A 20,178-nucleotide genomic window follows, 5' to 3' on the forward strand; every position below is an offset into this window, starting at 1 on the left:
AAATAGCTCCCTGGAAACTACTGAGTAAATAATGGACAGGAGGGCAACCTCGCGCTAAAATCACAAGAAAGATGCAGACGGACAAAACAGGAACTAGTGGTGGAGACACTGCTGAAAACGAAACCCCGTCATATTCTGAAGTTGAACTCGAATTAAATGAAGTGAACCCCTGGCCATATTTATGCTTTATTATGCAGTGTAAGCTTTGCTTACCTAGGGAGACCAAACTAGCTGCTTATAAAATCTTGAAAAGACATCAACCCTTCGCAAGCATGTAGAGGTAAGCTAAATAATTGCATCATTGCATTGGTGGTTAAAAAGAAGCTGTGACATTTTAGCAAGAGGTTTTGCACAAATTAGCCAAAAAGACAGTGTGGAGTGTGCAATATATCGTCTGCACTAATATCATAATTGTTGTTTTAATGATGTGCGCGAACGTTTATAGTGCATTCTTTCACTGTGTGATTCAGTCTGCTAAAATACATTTAGAATGATCACAAATTTGAAGATATAGGGGCACACAAAGAATGCCGTCTTTTCCTCCCAAAATCATCATGATTAAATATATATATATATATATATATATATATATATATATATATATATAATTTACAACAGGTCAGTAAATTAATTAAGAGACTTGCGTTTTAGACACCATATTGCCTGTTTTTGCTCTATTTCTACAACAGAAAATAATTCCAAACATAGCCACCAAAGCACAGTTTTGCGTCTCTGAGCAACATGACTGTTTCGTTCCTGAATGAATCAACCATTTAAATGATTTGGTTCAATCACAATGACTCATTTATTAACAGTGACTTACTGACACATACTGGCCATTTTAATTTCACATTTAAAGTATCTTTTGATTTTTTTTTTTATTAATTTCTTATAATTTCAAATGAGTATTCAACATTTTATATCTTGTATATCAAAACTTTATTAATGCATTCGTAAAAACAGCTTAAATGCATTCTTGCCCTCCACTAATCATTGTGTAAATGTCATGTCACGCACACAAACATGAAGATCCAACTGCAGTGTTTAATAGGGGAATCCAAAAATCATATATCCAGTCAGGCAAAGATCAAAATTCAGAAAAGCAGTCCAAAAACAAGAAACACAACAAAAACCAGGGAACACGAAAATACCGGGTGACATTAACCAAGGACTCCATCACAATGACAGAAACAACAGGTTATTTAAGGGCATGTGCAAACAATGTAAGTGGGGAATGAAAATTGATGAGTAATGACAAAGGCTAGTGTGAAAACAGCTCCTGAAGTGGGGTGATGATATGAGGAAGTGAGACCTTTAGTGGACACCCAGGGATACACAAACCAGACACTGTGAAAGTAAATACATCTAAATGCCACTTCCGATGAAGCTTCTGCATTTCGTCTGCATTGAAAAGATGAGTTTGTTGATACTGATTTGCCTGGTAACAGCCCAAATGTCTTATTATTCAAATAATTTCTTTAATTAAAAACAACTAGTTTAAGATTAATAGGCCTATCCCAGGGGTGTCAAACTCAGTTACTAGAGTTCCGTAGCCCAGCATATTTAAGTTCTAACCCTGGTCCAGCACATATATCACATAGTTTTCAAATAAGCCTAAATGATTAGATTAGCTGGATCAGGTGTGTTTAATTAGGGTTATATCCAAATATGTGCAGAACTGTGGCCTTCCAGGAACTGAGTCGACACCCTTGGCCTGTCCCATTTTTGACTCCCTCCCACTGTTAAAATGTAACTAAGTAATTTTTACTCTGAGTAAATTTTAAATGAGCTACTTTTTACTTTTACTTGAGTAGATTTTTAGACTGGTACTTTTACTTTAAGTAAAATTACATTTATGTAATGGTATTTTTACTTGAGTGGAATATTTTTGTACTCTTTCCACTGTTGCTATTTGCACTTAGTTCTAATTAATTTTAATCTCATTTAATATTCTAATTTTACTGCGTGCCTGTCTGCTACACCACTGATGAAGTGGTAACTTTGGGAAAATTAAGATGTGTTGACATTTGCAACAGCTGTAGGGTATTTTAATATAATTTTTATTTTATTTATTTGGGGGGGTGGGGGTTCAATCTTGAATATCCACTTCATTCAACGCTGTTTTGTTCTCTGTACTTTTTTCCTCCAAGCATGCCCTTGATGGATGTATTTACCATTTTGATTTTGGCATTAAAAAAAAGGTTTAAAACTTTGGGACCTTTATTCTATTCAGTGTTGCTCTCACTAAAATTGTACCTTCCAAAAAGAAAAAAGAAATATTCTGCACATGTCATTTTTGGTCATACAGACAATATTTACATAGTTAATATATCTTAAGGGTCTACGTGTACACTCATTATAACAACAAAATGTGAAAAAAATATTGTAAAATAATGAAACCAAACAGGATTCTATTTCTGCTATTTCTATGACACTGGACTATATACATTGTATGTGATGCACAAAACCATATCACATCTAGAAAACCTGCCCACCTCTATAATAAACATGGGGACTTTAGTCCTGTCCAAATTGCTACATTAAAAAACTCAAGAGTAGTTTAGAAAACTAGTTCTGTCCAAGTAGGGCTTAATACACTAACTATGGAAACTAGTGGACTATAGTGTGAATGATCTATGTTTGTTTAACTCCACCCATAAACATGATGGGAGCAGCGAAATATACAGAATTACAACAAGATCATGCAATCTGAAATTGTCTTCTGCTTCCTTCAGGTTTTTGAAAAGTCCTGCTGCACAGGAAGCATGTGAGTACCTCACTGAAGTTCTGGGCACAAGTCCATTATTACTGACAGAACTGGATCTGAGTGAAGATAAATTAGGAGATCTGGATGGAGAGAAACTTTCTGCCCTTTTGATGGACTCCCATAGCAAACTGGAGACAATGAAGTGAGTGAACATGAGTTTATGGACAAGATTATTCATATTCATACACAATGCTAATTCAAAGTATAAAAAGTGTAATTATTTTTTAAAAGGTGTATGTAAATTAAACAATATACTTAAAATGAAATAAGATAAAAATATAGAAATAAAATGATACAGTGTAATCAGTAAATGCAGCACAATCCTCAGTAAATATAGTTATAATCTGGATTTGAATGTATCTACTGACTTTTTCTGGAAGCTGATTCCAGTGTGTAGTTGAAAATGAACAAACCTTGTTTTGAGAGAACCTTAGTATTTCTATGCAAAAATTTAAAACATACTGTATAATCTTAATTACTGTGTTTTATTTATGTATGTATTTTTGGCTGGTTTTGTATTTTTATTGTATTTAAGAAACTCTTTAAATTATTTGTTTTTGGGGGTGGGGACTGGGGTCATAAGCATTGTGTTCTTTAGTTGTGGCTGTCTGATGGCCTTTTTGGGAAAGAAGGTGAATGAAACATTTTTATCAAATCCTAATGGGATATAAAATCATCTATTTTTTGCTATATGTTTGAGATGAAAGTATTCTGATTTAGTTATTACTTTGACATGACTACTAAAATCCAAAATCTCACCTATATTCCTGACTTTTTTCCTGAGTGTTTTTTTTTTTTTGATCCCTAGAGTTCTGGGTTTACCCAAGTTTTGGGTTTATCTTGAGAATTTCATCCTTTTTATCAAATAAAATAATCTCTGTTTTTCTTTGTTTATTAAAGGAAGATTTGGCACATCCAAATGTTACTTTTCCCAATACACTGGCTCAGGGATTCAGTGGGACTGTAGTCATTAGGTGATAGACTTAGGTAGATCTAAGTGCCATTTGCGTAGCTGTTATGAGAAGTTTGGCTCCTTTTATTGTTTTCACTATTAAAACCATATACATATTGAATGAGAATAGTGCGAGAACTGAGCCTTCTGGGACTTCCCATTTCATGGCTGTCCATTCAGACTTATGGTCACTAATTTTCACGTAGTATCCTCTCTTCTAAGTTTGATCTGACTGTTATTTAAAGCCCTGCATAGTAACATTTTATAAGTTTAATATATAGTATATCATATAATAAATTATACATTTTTAATTCCTTCTAAATATATTTAATATAATGTAAAAAACTGTTGATATATGGTGTGCTAAATATTGTATGTGCTGAATAGGATAAATAAAAATGATGTTTTTGTGTTCAGGCTGAATAATTGTAAGCTGACAGAGAAGAGCTGTTCAGTTCTAGCTACTGTTCTCTCCTCCAAAACCATCCTGAAAGAGATGAACCTGAACAACAGTTGTCTGCTGGACTCAGGAGTCAAAGAGATCTGTGAGGGACTGAAGAATCCTGTGTGTGAGCTGAAGATACTTAAGTGAGTACAGTAGGTGGCCAGCCTATCTGGGCCTTACCGCCGCGTGTACGGTAACTGTAATTCAGTCGCGTGTTAAAATCATTCGCGAAACTACAGCCAGGTGGCGCAAAGGGACGGATTGCAAAATGAATGTAATTGTAAAATGAGATAAAACAAGGAAGTAAAACAACAATAACATTATGATATAACATTGTAACATTTAAAAAAAAACATTTTTTTTTTTACAATTTGTTAATTTTTAAAATGTAGGATAGTCTTAGGCTACAGTTTACTAAACAAAAATTAAAAGAAGACCTTTACACAAAGGATCATATGCATGCTATTTTTATTAAACAGTAAATAAATATAAGGCCTATATATATATATATATATATATATATATATATATATATATATATATATATATATATATAAGCTAAATGTTTTAATTTCATTTTCATTTCGGTTCATTCTTGGTTTAAAAAAATCTTCAGGTTCCATATGCAGAGCGAGCGAAAAGGGAACGGTCCAGCATTTAGCAATAATTAGTATTAACTCTGTTATTATTCTTGATTTTTCAAACTACCAACACTTTACATTTTTGAATTATGCCTTATGTGTGACCAAAAATTAAGTATTATTTGTTACAGCTGTTTGATCGCGCTGGTGCCTCGCGCACATATTCACTGGAAACAGCAGTCGTTCACCAGACATTTGGCGTGAGCACTTTGACATATTGTTAATTATTTTTTTTTCCATCGATACTGAAACGCACACAGCCTATTTACCTCATGAATAATAGTTAATCTTTAAATGGGCAACATCACGAATATGGAAACGTTTGGATTTCTCCCAATGATATGCTTAGCTTTAAATCATTATTTACATTTACATTTAATCATTTAGCAGATGCTTTTATCCAAAGCGACTTACAAATGAGAACAATAGAAGCAGTCAGGTCAACAAGAGAACAACAACAGTATACAAGTGCCATGACAAGTCTCAGTTAGTCTAGTATAGAACGCATAGCCAGGTTTTTTTTTTTTTTTTTTTTGTTTTTTTAATGAAAAGACAAGAAAAGGAAAAAAGTGTTTGTTGGTTAAGTGCAGGCGAAAAAGATGAGTCTTTAGATGTTTCTTGAAAATGAGTAAAGACTCAGCTGTACGAATTGAGATTGGGAGGTCATTCCACCAGCTGGGCACAGTCCAGGAAAAGGTCCGTGAGAGTGATTTTGAACTTCTTTGGGATGGTACCACAAGTTGTCGTTCACTTGCAGAGCGCAAACTTCTGGAGGGTACATAAGGTACTATTATTATTATTATTATTATTAAATTATTATTAAGCCTATATTATTATATACTGCGATTATATTTATCCATTAGAATGATATATTTTTTATTATTGTTTTGTTCTGATAAATATGTTAAATTTAAAGGATTTGTTGTAAAATATTTTCTTAGCCAATTTTTTTCCTCTCACAAACTCTGATTTATTTTTTAGCGTGTTTAAAAAAAAAAACATGCAGCAAACTAAAATAGGTGATTAGTCCGTTAAAATTAAACCTATACACGACTCATATATTTTTTTTCCTCTGACAAACTTTATTTTTTAGCGTGTTTAAAAAATACAAAATAAAGAAAACATTAAATTACTACACGCACAAATTAATGGAGACCTTGAACAGTGTTCGTGCCTCTTATCTGTCCTTCACGTGCTCCACCGTTTACCGCCTGAGACTGTCACAGGATTGCGCTCGCGCTCCGTTCGTCTCTGATGCAGCTGATGACATGCGATCTCTCCTCAAAACTAGTGGCCAGTAATAGTAAAGTAAAGTAGTTTTTTTTTCTGTAGTTTGTCAATGGCTCTCTGCATCTTACCGACGGCGTTACCTGAGCAGTTGAAAGTTGCGTATTTATTTCATGGTCGGAGCAGAAATGTAAGTGTCTAAATCATACGCACAGTTCCATTGAATGATAAATGTGTTTAAACAATGCGGATGAACCGAATGTATGAAGGAAACTGTTAAAATAACCACAGCATGAACAATGACCTTGAAATAAGAGCGCGAGGTTTATCTGAAAGTAGCGTTTGTAGCTTTAGCAAACAGACATCTGGCGCGTTTTCTCTCAGAATCATTCACTGATGGAGAGGAAAAGTTAAATAGCTACTATAGCATTTTATTTTCTGAAATTAGATAAAGAAGTTTTCACACTGAAAGAAAAGTGATCTCGCTCTCACAGACGTGCCAGGCTTTATCTGCAGCTAAACTGAATTTATTACAGTAAAGAAACTATAAAGTATATTTTCTACCTTATTCTGTGCAGAAAATTAAAATAATTGATAATTAAATGTAGCCTAGTATATAAATCAATCATAAAATTGTCATTAGGAATAAATTATCAATAACAAATGATTGATTATTGTCCAGCAGTGTATTTGATTTCTTACAGCAAATTAAAAGTAATAAAAAAAGAAGAGGATTCCTTGTAAAAAAAAAAAAAATTAATAAATAATAATAATAATAATTATTATGATAATACATAGGCTACATACATAAAACAATTGTATTTGATATTTCTGTAACTTCTGAAATGATGGCTACGCCCCTGGTGTGACAAAATGTTAGTTTATACATAATACTCTTAAAGCTCTTTTTTTTTATCTTTATCTTGGCTAACATACATTTTTACGTATGCCATGTCATGCCATAACAACATTAAACTAGCATATAACAATGGACAAAATGTGTTTGTTTGTTTTTTTGTTTTTTTTACCTATGGTTCTCTAACCATAAAGGCTATTGTAATTTGCCCCCTGATTTAGCATTTAAAGAATCCTGTGAATGCACTTAAAGAGTGCAGAATCGAAACATTATAATCGAATCGAATTTAATTGTGAATCAAATCGAATTGAATCGTTCTAAATTTGCAGAAATCGTTCTTGAATCGAATCGAAAACCTATGAATCGTGAATTGAATCAAATCGCTGCCTTCCCAAAGATTCACAGCCCTACTATCCAGGGTTTTTTTTTTTTTTTTTTTTTTTTCATTGCATCTGAAAATGACTTTGTTCATTACATTCACTTCACGCGCTCTGGCGTAGATCATCGTCCCGCGATGCTCGGCTGTGGACAATTTAAAAATGTTTGATATAAAGCAGTGGTTCTCAACCCGCGGCCCGTCATGAATTCAAATGCTCCCCGCACCACATGCTGAAAAAAAAAAAAAAACTTTATCAGTTTGTACAATTTTATTTTTTATATCAATAAAAAAAAAATGCTACTAATGAATTATAAGCTATATCCTAATGTTTTTTTCTTCATATATTATTTTCAGACATGAGCAGACCTACTGGCATAACGTTACGCATTTAACGAACACATACAAGCGCGCACTTTGGCAGACTTCAATTCAAATAGTCATCAACAGCCATTAGGTAAATTGCCTCTAAGTTAAAATTGCGCATTAGAATGGACAAATTTGTTTTTTAAGGGAGAAAAAAAAGAAATTCAAAAAATGCCAGTGAATGAATATGTACAAACTGTGAATAGTTGCAGTATCAGTATTGAAGGAGAAGTGCTGGATTTTCGTTTTTTTTTTTGCCCCGCAACTCACTTGAAGAAGTTCAGGCAAATAGAAACACCATACACTACGTAGGAATCCTTAATTGAAGAAATGTGGCAAAACATCTCTGGAGAGAACCTCATATTATTCAATTCAAAAGTGCTTTCCATATTTGGATCAAAATAGGCCACATTTGTGAACGCACATTTTCTGAAATGTTGCGTGTCAGGTCATGCAAGCCTGCATCTTAAAGCCTCTTTCAAACTTTCTGCGTCCGCGAGTCCACTATGGACCACTAGGTAGGCGTGACATAAAAATCGTCATTGGAGAGTGTGTGCCGAGGCTCTGAGCAGACTACCGCGCGGACAGATAAACACATAGGGAACAGGAAAGGGAAATCGGAAGACGGGAGGTTAAGGTCAATCTCGGGAGACGAGAAGATGAAGGGGAAACTCGGAAGATGAGAAGCTGGCAACACGAAGGGTAAGGACTCCATACAAACAACAGGGAAAGACTGGTATTTATAAGGAGGCTAATGACAATCAAGTGACTGCACCTGGTGCAATTAACAGGAATGCAATTACTGTGAAGACAGGACCAGACTAGAGGAATTCTAGTGCCTACGGTGAAGTGCCTAAGGGGAAGTGAGCCCAATAGTGGACACCCAGGGAAACAGAAACTAGACAGCGTGACATTACCCCCTCCTCCACGGAGCAGCTGCCAGATGCTCCACCTGAACCCAAGGGAAAAAACAAAGACACAAAGAGACCAGGAGGGAGGTGGAGCGGCGGAGGACCAGGGGGAGGGACGGAGGGCCAGATAAAATGGTGAAACAGAGACAAGAGGACCAGGTAGAATGGGGAAACAGAGACAAGACAACCAGGTAAAATGAGGAAACAGAGACAAGAGAAGTGCAACACAAAACAAAGAGTCCAGGAGGGTGGTGGACCGGTGGAGGATCAGGGGGAGGGACGGAGGGCCAGGTCCTTAGAGGGAAATGGAACGAAAGACACAGACTAGAAACCCAAGGGGGAGGTGGACCGGCGGAGGATCAGGGGGAGGGATGGAGGGCCAGGTCCATAGGAGGAAGACAGACAGAAAAAAAAAAAAAAAAAAAAAAAACACAAAAACATAAGTCCATGAAGGACATCACGTGACGCCCACCAGGGAAAAGCAGAAGACCACCACAACCGTGTGGTCAGGGCAGAAGCCCCCAAGGGCGGAGCAGAAGACCACCACAACCGTGTGGTCAGGGCGGACGCCCCCCAGGGCGGAGCAGAAGACCACCACAACCGTGTGGTCAGGGCGGAGCAGAAGACCACCACAACCGTGTGGTCCGAGCGGAAGCCCCCCAGGGCGGAGCAGAAGACCACCACCTCCATGTGGTCGGGACGGATGCCCCCCAGGGCGGAACAGAAGACCACCACAACTGTGTGGTCAGGGCGGAAACCCCCCAGGGCGGAGCAGAAGACCACCACATCCTTGTGGTCGAGGCCGAAGCCCCCCAGGGTGGAGCAGAAGACCACCACATCCTTGTGGTAGAGGCATAAAGTCCCCAGGATGGAGCAGAAGACCACCACAACCGTGTGGTCAGGGCGGAAGCCCCCCAGGGCAGAGCAGAAGACCACCACATCCGTGTGGCCGGACCAACAGGATGACAAGTCTGGTTTGGCAAGTCTGAAAAATTGAACAAGAACATGTTAGGGGTAGCCTCCGTGGCCACAACAGGAACAGTCGGGTGCTCAGAGAGTTCGACTTGATGAGTCATGATGAGTTCGAGACATGATGAGTCTCTGGAAGTTCCGCAGAGGCGAGGAGAGACTCTTGTAGTTCATCAGAGCCATGGAGAGGCTCGAGTAATTCCACAGAAGTGACGAAACTCTGGTAATCCCATGGTGTTTATACTGGATTCCAGAATATCGGTGCTGACTTGACTCTGCTCATGAAGATTATTGGTGACTTGCATTTGTTCATGAAGATCAGTGGTGACTTGCCTTTGTTCATGAAGATCACTGGTGACTTGACTCTGTCCTTGAAGATCACCGGTGACTTGACTCTGTCCTTGAAAATCACCAGTGACTTGACTCTGTCCTTGAAGATCACCAGTGACTTGACTTTGTCCTTGAAGATCACCGGTGACTTGACTTGACTCTGAAAGGTCAACGGTGACTAGCCTTGACTCTGGAAAGTCCATGGTAACTAGCCCTGACTCTGGAAGGTCAATGGTGACTAGTCCTGACTCTGGAAGGTCGACGGTGACTAACCCTGACTCTGGAAGGTCAACGGTGACTAACCCTGACTCTGGAGGGTCCATGAGCACCTGACTCGACTCTGAAGGGTCCATGAGCACCTGACTCGACTCTGGAAGGTCAACCGGAACCTGACTCAACTCTGGAAAGTCAACAGGCACCTGATTCGACTCTGGAAGGTCAACAGGAATCTCACTTGATTCAGGAGGATCAACTGGAACATGACTTAACTCTGGAGGGTCAACGGGAACCTGACTCAACTCTGGCGGGTCAACAGGAACATGACTCGACTCTGGAAGGTCAACCGGAACCTGACTCAACTCTGGAGAGTCAACGGGAATATGACTTGATTCTGGAGGATCAACTGGAACGTGACTCGACTCTGAATGGTCAACAGGAACCTGACTCGACTCTGGCTGGTCCACTGGAACCTGAGTCAACTCTGGAGGGTCAACCGGAACCTGACTCAACTCTGGAGGGTCAACGGGAACCTGACTCAACTCTGGAGGGTCAACGGGAATATGACTCGACTCTGGAGGGTCAACCGGAACCTGACTCAACTCTGGAGGGTCAACGGGAACCTGACTCAACTCTGGAGGGTCAGCGGGAATATGACTCGACTCTGGAAGGTCAACTGGAACCTGACTCAACTCTGGAGAGTCAACAGGCACCTGACTCAACTCAGGAAAGCCCACAGTAGCTGCCATCCTCTGCAGTGGCTCCGGGCTGGCGGCCATCTTGTGCAGTGGCGCCGGGTTGGTGGCCATCTTGCACTGTGGTGCTGGCTCAGCAGACGTGACATGAACCGTCTCTGGCTCAGTAGACGTGACGTGAACACTTCTGGGAATCTCTAGGATCTTTGACAGCATGGAGAAATAATCCAAAAACGTCTCAGCGGCCATCTTGGGCGTTGGCGCTGAGCTAGTGGCCATCTTGCACCGTGGCGCTGAGCTGGTGGCCATCTTGCACCGTGGCGCTGGGATGGTGACCACTTTGTGCTGTGGTGTTGTGCTGGCGTCCATCTTGCCTCGTGGCGCTGGGCTGACGGCCATCTTGTGTAGTGTTGCTGGACCTGCGGCCCTCATGGGCAGTGGTGCTGGGCCGGCGGCCATTCTGCGCAGTGGCTCTGGGCTGGCGGCCATCTTGTGCTGTGGAGCTGGGCTGGTATCCATCTTGCCTTGTGGCGCTGAGCTGGCGGCCATCTTGCCTCGTGGTGCTGGGTTGGTGGCCATTCTGTGCAATGGTGCAGAGTCGGCGGCTGTTCTGCGCAGCGGCGCTGGGCTGGCGGCCATCTTGTGGAGCGGCACTGGACTGGCGGCCATCTTGTGCAGCGGCGCTGGCTCGGCAGACTTGCGCCTCCTTTCCCCTCTCCGTCCACAATGGTGAGACGGCGGTTCCCAACCGGACTCAGGGTCGCTGGTGGGCCATATTAGAGAGTGATGCCGGACCTCCTCTCGACCACTCACTCCTGAGCAACCTCCCCTGGTCCCACGGAACACGACCAGGCGAGTAGTCAAAGTCAAAGTCAGTACCCTCGAACCCATTCCTCGCCTCGACTGGGGAGGAAATGTGAATAGACATACCGCTGGATCTCTGTTTAGTGATGGAGTCCTTCTGTGACGAATCGCGCACCAGAGAGACACAGGAGAGAGTAAGAGATCCAATTGCTGGTATTTATTCAAGGGGTAATCCAAATCGTTGTCGAATACAAGTAGAGGTCAAAGCCAAAACAGACAGTCCAAAAATAAACAAACAAATAAACACGTAGGGAACAGGAAAGGGATCTCGGGAGACGAGAAGATGAAGGGGAAACTCGGAAGATGAGAAGCTGGCAACATGAAGGGTAAGGACTCCATACAAACAACAGGGAAAGACTGGTATTTATAAGGAGGCTAATGACAATCAAGTGACTGGACCTGGTGCAATTAACAGGAATGCAATTACTGTGAAGACAGGACCAGACTAGAGGAATTCTAGTGCCTACGGTGAAGTGCCTAAGGGGAAGTGAGCCAAATAGTGGACACCCAGGGAAACAGAGACTAGACAGCGTGACAAATAGTAAGGCTATAATATTATAAATCAGGTTGGTTTGTATTGCTGACATAATATGTAAATTATATGCGACTTGCACTTAGACCATAGTGCGGCCCGCTGTAAAAAAAGGTTGAGAACCACTAGGTTGCTATCCCATTTTATACAGGAATTGTTCATTTAAAAAAATCGAATTATATTGTTAGTTCTAATTATATTGTTAGCACAAGTGCATTTAGAACTTTTTTTTACTTATAAACTCCTTGAGAATTTAAAGTTAGTTTAATAGTATTTAAATTCAAGTTTAAAAAAAGGTTTTAATTGCTTAAATTATTTTTATTAATTAATAATATGTTATCATGTTTATTCTTGTAAAAAAATACGTGTTTATTCTTTAGTTTCTCTCTCTCTCTCTCTCTCTCTCTCTCTCTCTCTCTCTCTCTCTCTCTAACAGCATTAGCTCAATGAAATACATCTGCCTTCCGTTAGAATGAATGTTTTCCTGCCTTGCTAAATGTTGGTTTCATGATCAATAAGTTGTATTCGCCTCAATCTGATTCAGTAAAGTCAAACCGCAGACATTGAAGCTGCATCACTGAGCGCGAGTCCCGCGCGCTGTGAGGCGGGAACAGAGGATTCCGCTTGGTCTTAAAGCCTTCCGCAAACATCCACGATCATAAATAACAATGATTTCCGTAAAATAATGATTAATTATTAATTGATGATTTGTTATTATCATTATGGTCTTGTGAAAATAATAATATGGGCTGCGAGAAAATTATGAATACAAAGAGTAGTGCTGCTGAGTGCAGGCATGTTTCAGCCCAGAAACACACCGTTCCTCAGAGCCAAAACACAGACCGAATTCTGTTCAGCTGGAGGGGGTTGGGTTTTGGGTAGTTATGCATGGTTTGTGGGGGTTGAGATAAAGGTGTGAATTGCTGTTTCATATGGACAGTGTCTTATGAGGCTTTCACTTGCTGAACTGGTTTATATAGGACTGTTTTGGTTATATTCACAGTGCTGGCTCTCTCTGACGAGAGAAATGCAACATTCACAGATTACACAATTCGTTTTCGTTTAAAAAACATTTCAAGCTTTTTGTAGATATATTTTTAATGTATGTGAGACACCACAATATTATGTTAATTAAAAAATTACACATTCATTATCATGAATTTTTTTTTGCACAAACACTTGAATATGAGCTTCGTGGTTTTCACCCGCTCCAAGAGCGCTCCATCACGAGTACAATTCATGCCTACAGCCATATAACTGCATATTCGACAAGAATTCATGTTAAACATATTTAGCTTGATCAGAAGGTTACAATGACTGCAAGAGTCGAGCGGGGTGTTAAGAGTTTTTCTGTTTCTTTTACTGATTATTTTCGGGTTAAAGCATGATTTAAACAGATTCACACTCAATCGCTTTTGCAATAATGCTTCAAACAAATGTAATCTTACAGTGCTACTACATTATCAGCATGCTATCTGATTTTGAAATCTTGAAGAAGTTAATCGATCTGTTTAGATAAAATAACTGACAAAAATGTACTGTTATTTTCATCACAAACAAAATTTTCACAGCAGAAAGCAGCAATTAAAGATGCAATGCTTACAATGTTATTTGGCATGTGATATAGGGAAAAAAGTTTACACATAGCTTAAGCCACTTGAAACTCTCCTGTTATTTTTATTATTATTATTATTTTATATGCTATGTTATGAACATAACATTTCAAACATACTGAAATACTTTATTCATGGAGTGAAGGCGGAGCGTGTTTCTGGTATCAGTGCACACGGAGGGGAAGTTGTTGCTGCTCACAGACTGTGCTGCGGAGTGAGAGAGAAGTTTCACCCGATGAAATGAAGATGACCGCGGGAGCACAAGCATGGCACATCCGCCAAAAATCAACCTGCAGCAATGCTTGTTGATCGACTCGCCAAGCTTTACTTTTGTAGGTCGCATGGCAGTAAATAATTCGATAATATGACCATGCAGTCAATACAGATATTTAATAAAAACATTAAAACAAGCAGGGCTGTTAAATAAAACAATAAAAAATGCACGCCAGGTCTACACCGGACACAAGTGGAACGATCCAACAAAAGACAACAGAACACAGTGATGGACACACTGGACACAATCCCCATCAGTGAACTGATGCTCGTTCTGTTTATGATGAAATGTACTGATACTGCATTCAGATGATTTGACACTATAGTGTGATTTCATCAAGTTTAGACACACTTTTCGCTGTGGGGCACAGATGACAAATTTCGCGTCCGGTGTAGACAGACAGAAAGTCGCTGCTCTATTTACAAATAAGTTCTAAAAAAAAAAAAAAAAAAAAAAATCTAAACCAGTGGCTTAACGAGATGGAAATATAAACTAGAAAATATATTAACAGGTCCTCCGTCCATGACACTGACTCACTGCGGAGCTGGCAGTTTTAATCTGAACAGCTCTTAAAGCTGAGTGGATGGTTAGATGCATGATGGGCTAGTATTAAAAAAAAATAATAATAAAAAAATAAAAAAATAAAAAATAAAGGTCTTTCCAGCATTAAGGTAATAACAATACTTTTGTTTTTTAAATCATCTTGTTGCAGTTATAAATTTGACTGCTAAATGAATGATAAAGAATTATATTAAAACTTGTTTTGTAAAATTTCTTCGTCATTTGAATATTGATTTAAAAATCGGTTTAAATCATAAATCAGATTTTTTTTTTCAAAAATAAAATAAATCTGGGATTTTTTTTAGGCCATATGATATTACCCTACTTTAAAAGCAAGTAAAGAAGGTTCCCTTTAAAATCACTTAAGATGTCAATTACTAAAGCTTTTTTTTACATCGTGTGAATGTTGTTGATTATAATGAGAGAACCTGAGTTTAATCGTGAGGACGTTTTATGAATTCTTTAGAGTTTCAAAGATTTAATCGTTCCGGTTTAATTTTATTCGTTTATTGTTTTAGGCAAATTAGGCCTAAATAATGGGTACGAAATTATACAGTGCTTCACATTTAAACATGCAACAATTTCTTAATCAGTTTACAGACAAATGTCTTTTTCCCAATAAGTTATGTCAAAATAAAGGACAGGTAACGAATAACAAAAATGCATGTTGTTTTATTAAAGGAAAAATATATATTTATATTTAAAATATAAATTAAAATATAGGCATAATATATTAAAATATTGACATTTTGCATATTAATCCATGTAGCCTACCCCGCTAAAATAGGCTACCACTTTTAATGCTCCGATGCAAAGTAAACCACAATTTCTTTTGAATAATATAACACATAATTAATATAATATAAATAATACTGCACACCTTTTAAATGTGTCAAATCTAAAATATGGTTTAATACCATGTAGCTTAGAAAATATAAGCACAGGCTCAGACACAGGCTTGACATTTATCCTGCTTGAATTCGTTCTAAGAAATGCAAATAACTTCATAAATACCAAACTTTCATCTGTGAATATTAAATATTAAATATATTAAATATTTAAACTATAGTGTTTTTCTTTCATTTTCCGTGACTGAAGCAGTCAAATCCAACACATCAGTGAGGCAAAACTGACATCTATTTGCGAAAATGTGCTTTGATGTGCTTGTTTGATAACTACTCAGCGGTCAAAGGCTGCAAATGCACTTTATACCGCCGCCGCCGCGGTACGTGCAGCGGTAAAAGAGGCATTTTCGATGTCTACTTAGTGTACATTTCACCATCAGCTACACTCAACACCAAAGCAAACACAGGAATATGACATATTTGATGACGTTATTGTATTTGTTTATTATTTTCAGGCTCAGTAACTGTGATCTAAAAGAGGAAAGCTGTTCAGCTCTTGCTTCAGTTCTCAGTTCAGACTCCTGCAGTTTGAGGGATCTTGATCTGAGCAATAATAATCTGCAGGATACAGGAGTGAAGCTACTCTCTGATGGACTGAAAGGGAACTGTCAACTAAAGAAACTCAGGTGAAATGATGTGTAACATGTTAAAGGTCTCTGGGCCTGTTGTTTGCATCCATATTTAGTCATCTGTTTTGTATGGATTAATGTTGTTCTGAACATTTGTGGACTAACTGATTAATCAGATTAATTTTTACATTTTCATTCACTTTCTAGACTTTCAGACTGCAGTATCAGTGAAGAAGGTTATAAAGCTCTGGCTTCAGCTCTGAGATCAAACCCTTCACACCTGATAGAGCTGGATCTCACAGGAAATGATCCTGGACAATCAGGAGTGAAGGAGCTCAATGATTTACTACAGGATCCAAACTTTCAACTGAAGACACTGAGGTGAGAGATGATGAAATAATACAAAATAAATAGTTGAGGCTGAGTAATATTTTTGTCCGTTATTATTTTATATCAATATTTATGACAGGAGTGAAGCAGCTCAATGACTTATTACAGGATGAACACTTGAACTACATTAAAGATAATCAGGTTCTACTTGTTTTTATATATCTCAAAATAAGACATAGGTGTGATATCAGCTGTATAAAATAGTTGGCAGAGGGGATAAACTAGCTGGTGATAAATTAGCTGGAAGAGGAATTTATAGAATTGCAATTCAAAGCAGTTCACCAGCTACACAACTGAATTTCATGGGGTTTCTTAAAGAAATATAATGTAAAAAAAAAAAAAAACATAAATTATTATATAAATATATATTTTTTTAATGATTGTTTACTGATTATTTTCTTGCTTATTTGTATAATAGATATTTTCACAATGAAACTGGAGACACTGGAAACTGAAGATTGAACTCTCAAATGCCATAATAATATAACTAGACAACTGAATCTAAATTCTTTTCTTCTTCCTGTAGACTTTTGAAAAGTCCCGCTGCACAAGAAGCATGTGATCATCTCACTAAAGTTTTGGGTACAAGTCCATTACTTCTGACAGAACTGGATCTGAGTGAAGATAAAATAGAAGACATGGATGGAGAGAAACTCTCTGCTCTTTTGATGGACTCTCACAGCAACCTGGAGAAAATTATGTGAGTGAACATGATTTAAATATTTTATCCTCTTTGTTTATTCAGTATAAAGATTGTCAGCCAAGTGACTGAACCAGAGGAGTGTCAAGGTTGGTGCTGGACACCCCTGGCATCTGATCGGCCACCGCAGGTGCCACCCCAATAGTTGAATTGCTACTATTTCATTTTCTTTGTTTAATCGTACTGAAAGAAGTGTTTATTTTAGCCTGAAAATCAAGGATACAACTTGTCTGGTGTTCTACTTTGCACGTCATCTCTAACATGGCAGAGCAGAGAGGACACAGACAGACAATAAGCTGATGAACACGACAGAGCAGGTCACTTTTGATAACAGAAAACACAGTCTCAGCATTCAAATTATTTTTTCAAATGATGAATTCAGTTTTGGAGCTATTTAGTGGCGAAACAGTTCACATGTGCCCTCGCATTGCCTCAGTTCAAGTGAGGCAGGAGTGCATTCTATTATTAGCATTGAGTAAACATTAAATAAACATCCGATCCATGTTGAAAGATACACAAAGATACAAACTCTCTAACCATTAGTTGTTGCCTAATGGTTACAGAGTTTGACTACTAAACCTAAGGTTGTGGGTTTGAGTCTTGGGCCAGCAATACTACGACTGAGGTGCCCTTGAGCAAGGCAATAAAACCCCTAACTGCTCCCTAAATGATGAACACTTCTCCGGGTGTGTGTTCATGGTTTGTGTGTGTACACAGTGTGTGTGTGCACTTTAGATTGGTTAAATGCAGAGCACGAATTCTTAGCATTTATCAATATACTAGGCTGTATGTCATGTCACTTAATGTCTAGTGTCTCATCTCATGTGGACAGACAGCACCTTGAAAAAACAGTCACATAACCACAGAAAATCCATTCAGTGTCCATAAACTAGCGAGAAAATGTACACTAGAGTACACTGAATTTTGCAAACATTACATTTAGGCTCTTTATTTACTCATAATTGCTCTTTTTATTATAAACAATAAAAATGTATAGAGATAACGTTAGTATAAAAAATAGTCTAATATGAACTTGTATACAAATCAATTGTTACTTTTAACTTTAACAATATGATTCACTGTATAGTTTAGTTTAGAAAAATTGAGAAGGCCTACATTGCCAGTCAAACGTTTTTTTTTTAACTGTAATTTTTTTAATGTTTTTTAAAGGAATTCTCTTGTGCTCACCAAGCCTGCATTTATTTGATCCAAAATACAGCAAAAACAGTAATATTGTAAACTACTTTTAATATTTAAATTAGTTGCTTTTTATTTGAATATTAAAATGTCATTTATTCCTGTGATCAAAGCTGAATTTTCAGCATCATTACTCCAGGCTTCAGTGTCACCTGATCCTTCAGAAATCATTCTAATATGCTGATTTGCTGCTCAAGAAACATTTTATTTATTATTATTATTATTATTATTTAAAACCGGTGAGTAAATCAGGATTATTTTTTATTTTTTCAGGATTATTTTAGTGGATAGAACCATCCAAAGATCAGCATTTATCAGAAATAAAAAGGTTTTGTAAGATTATACACTATACCATTCAAAAGCTTAGAGTCAGTTCTTTCTTTATTTTATTTTCTGTCATGGTCTATGGACCCCCTGAATTAGCTTTGGCCACCCCATGTACAAAACTCTATTTCCACCACTGTGTCAGTTACATGTGTGAGCAGATATGAAGAATTGTTGATTTGTTGTTTGTTGAGTATGTGCTGAAAAATAAATATTGTTGTTTTTGTGTTCAGGCTGAATAATTGTGAGCTGACAGAGAAAAGCTGTTCAGTTCTAGCTACTGTTCTCTCCTCCAAAACCATCCTGAAAGAGCTGAACCTGAACAACAGTCGTCTGCTGGACTCAGGAGTCAAAGAGATCTGTGAGGGACTGAAGAATCCTTTGTGTGAGCTGAAGATACTCAAGTGAGTACAATTCACCAGCAGCTACACTGACCACTGGAGAAATGTTATATATTTGTTCAATCTGTCGCCTCCATAGATGGAAAAAGAAATGTAAGGGCCTGTTTACACTTGACGACTTAATGCATTTTCACTGATTGAAGATAATAGATGTACAAGTGTAAATGTCATCCAGAATGAATTTGAGACTATTTGTGATCAAACCAATTGAAGACGTGATTTGAGATGCATGTACACTTGGCCAGAAAGTGCATCTCGTGGTTAAAGCCACATGCATTTCCATGAAGCACCTGTCCATACTTAATCATATTATCTGTTTCTAGATGCACAAAAACACTATAAACACTAAAAAACTATATAATAACTATAATAACACTGCTTTACAGCTACACTTTTCCTATATTTAGAATCAAATTTAACACAAACTCAAACTTTATGTATAAACCAATCACAGATTATTTCTGACCATTAATAAACTGTAATTCCTTAATCAATCCACATATAATGAAATCAGAAGCAGCTTACCTTTGTATTAAGCTCTAATATAATACATGGTTTTTCATATTTTGGTGATCAGACAGTGCAGTAATGAATTAACTTAAACCACAATGTGAAATTAAAAAGTATTTTTAATTTTCTCTAGACTTTCAGACTGCAGTATCAGTGAAGAAGGTTATAAAGCTCTGGCTTCAGCTCTGAGATCAAATCCTTCACACCTGATAGAGCTGGATCTCACAGGAAATGATCCTGGACAATCAGGAGTGAAGGAGCTCGATGATTTACTACAGGATCCAAACTGTCAACTGAAGACACTGAGGTGAGATGTGATGAAATAATACAAAATCAATTATTTGGCAAGTTAATTATTTGTAGACATTGTATTTTTGTATTAAAGTAACTGACAGTTTAATTAAAGATTGTGATCTCAGCTCTTATCACTTTAAATAGACTGATAAGCTCTTTTTGCACTACACTCATTATATCTGCACTGTTTTGTTTATTTCCCTGGTTTGTACTCTATCTGCCATGTGCCTTACGCCACTTTATCAGTCTCTTTTTTACAATGTCTTTATTTGTATAGTTTGTATATATATATA

At 37.8% G+C, this 20,178-nt stretch overlaps 2 protein-coding genes across 2 annotated transcripts in view; both read left to right on the top strand.

The window, feature by feature from the left end:
* The window catches only part of LOC113074258 (NACHT, LRR and PYD domains-containing protein 3-like), an 82,843-nt gene that overhangs the window by 57,670 nt on the left and 4,995 nt on the right, over positions 1-20,178 (top strand). The window lies entirely within an intron of this gene.
* LOC113074261 (ribonuclease inhibitor-like) overlaps positions 19,854-20,178 on the top strand; it is a 38,291-nt gene continuing 37,966 nt past the window's right edge. The window contains exon 1 of the mRNA XM_026247020.1: positions 19,854-19,898. The gene's annotated coding sequence lies outside the window, so the exon portion shown is untranslated. The remainder of the gene's footprint in view (positions 19,899-20,178) is intronic.

This window comes from Carassius auratus, unplaced genomic scaffold, assembly GCF_003368295.1.
Source record: "Carassius auratus strain Wakin unplaced genomic scaffold, ASM336829v1 scaf_tig00014173, whole genome shotgun sequence".
Lineage (NCBI taxonomy): Eukaryota > Metazoa > Chordata > Actinopteri > Cypriniformes > Cyprinidae > Carassius > Carassius auratus.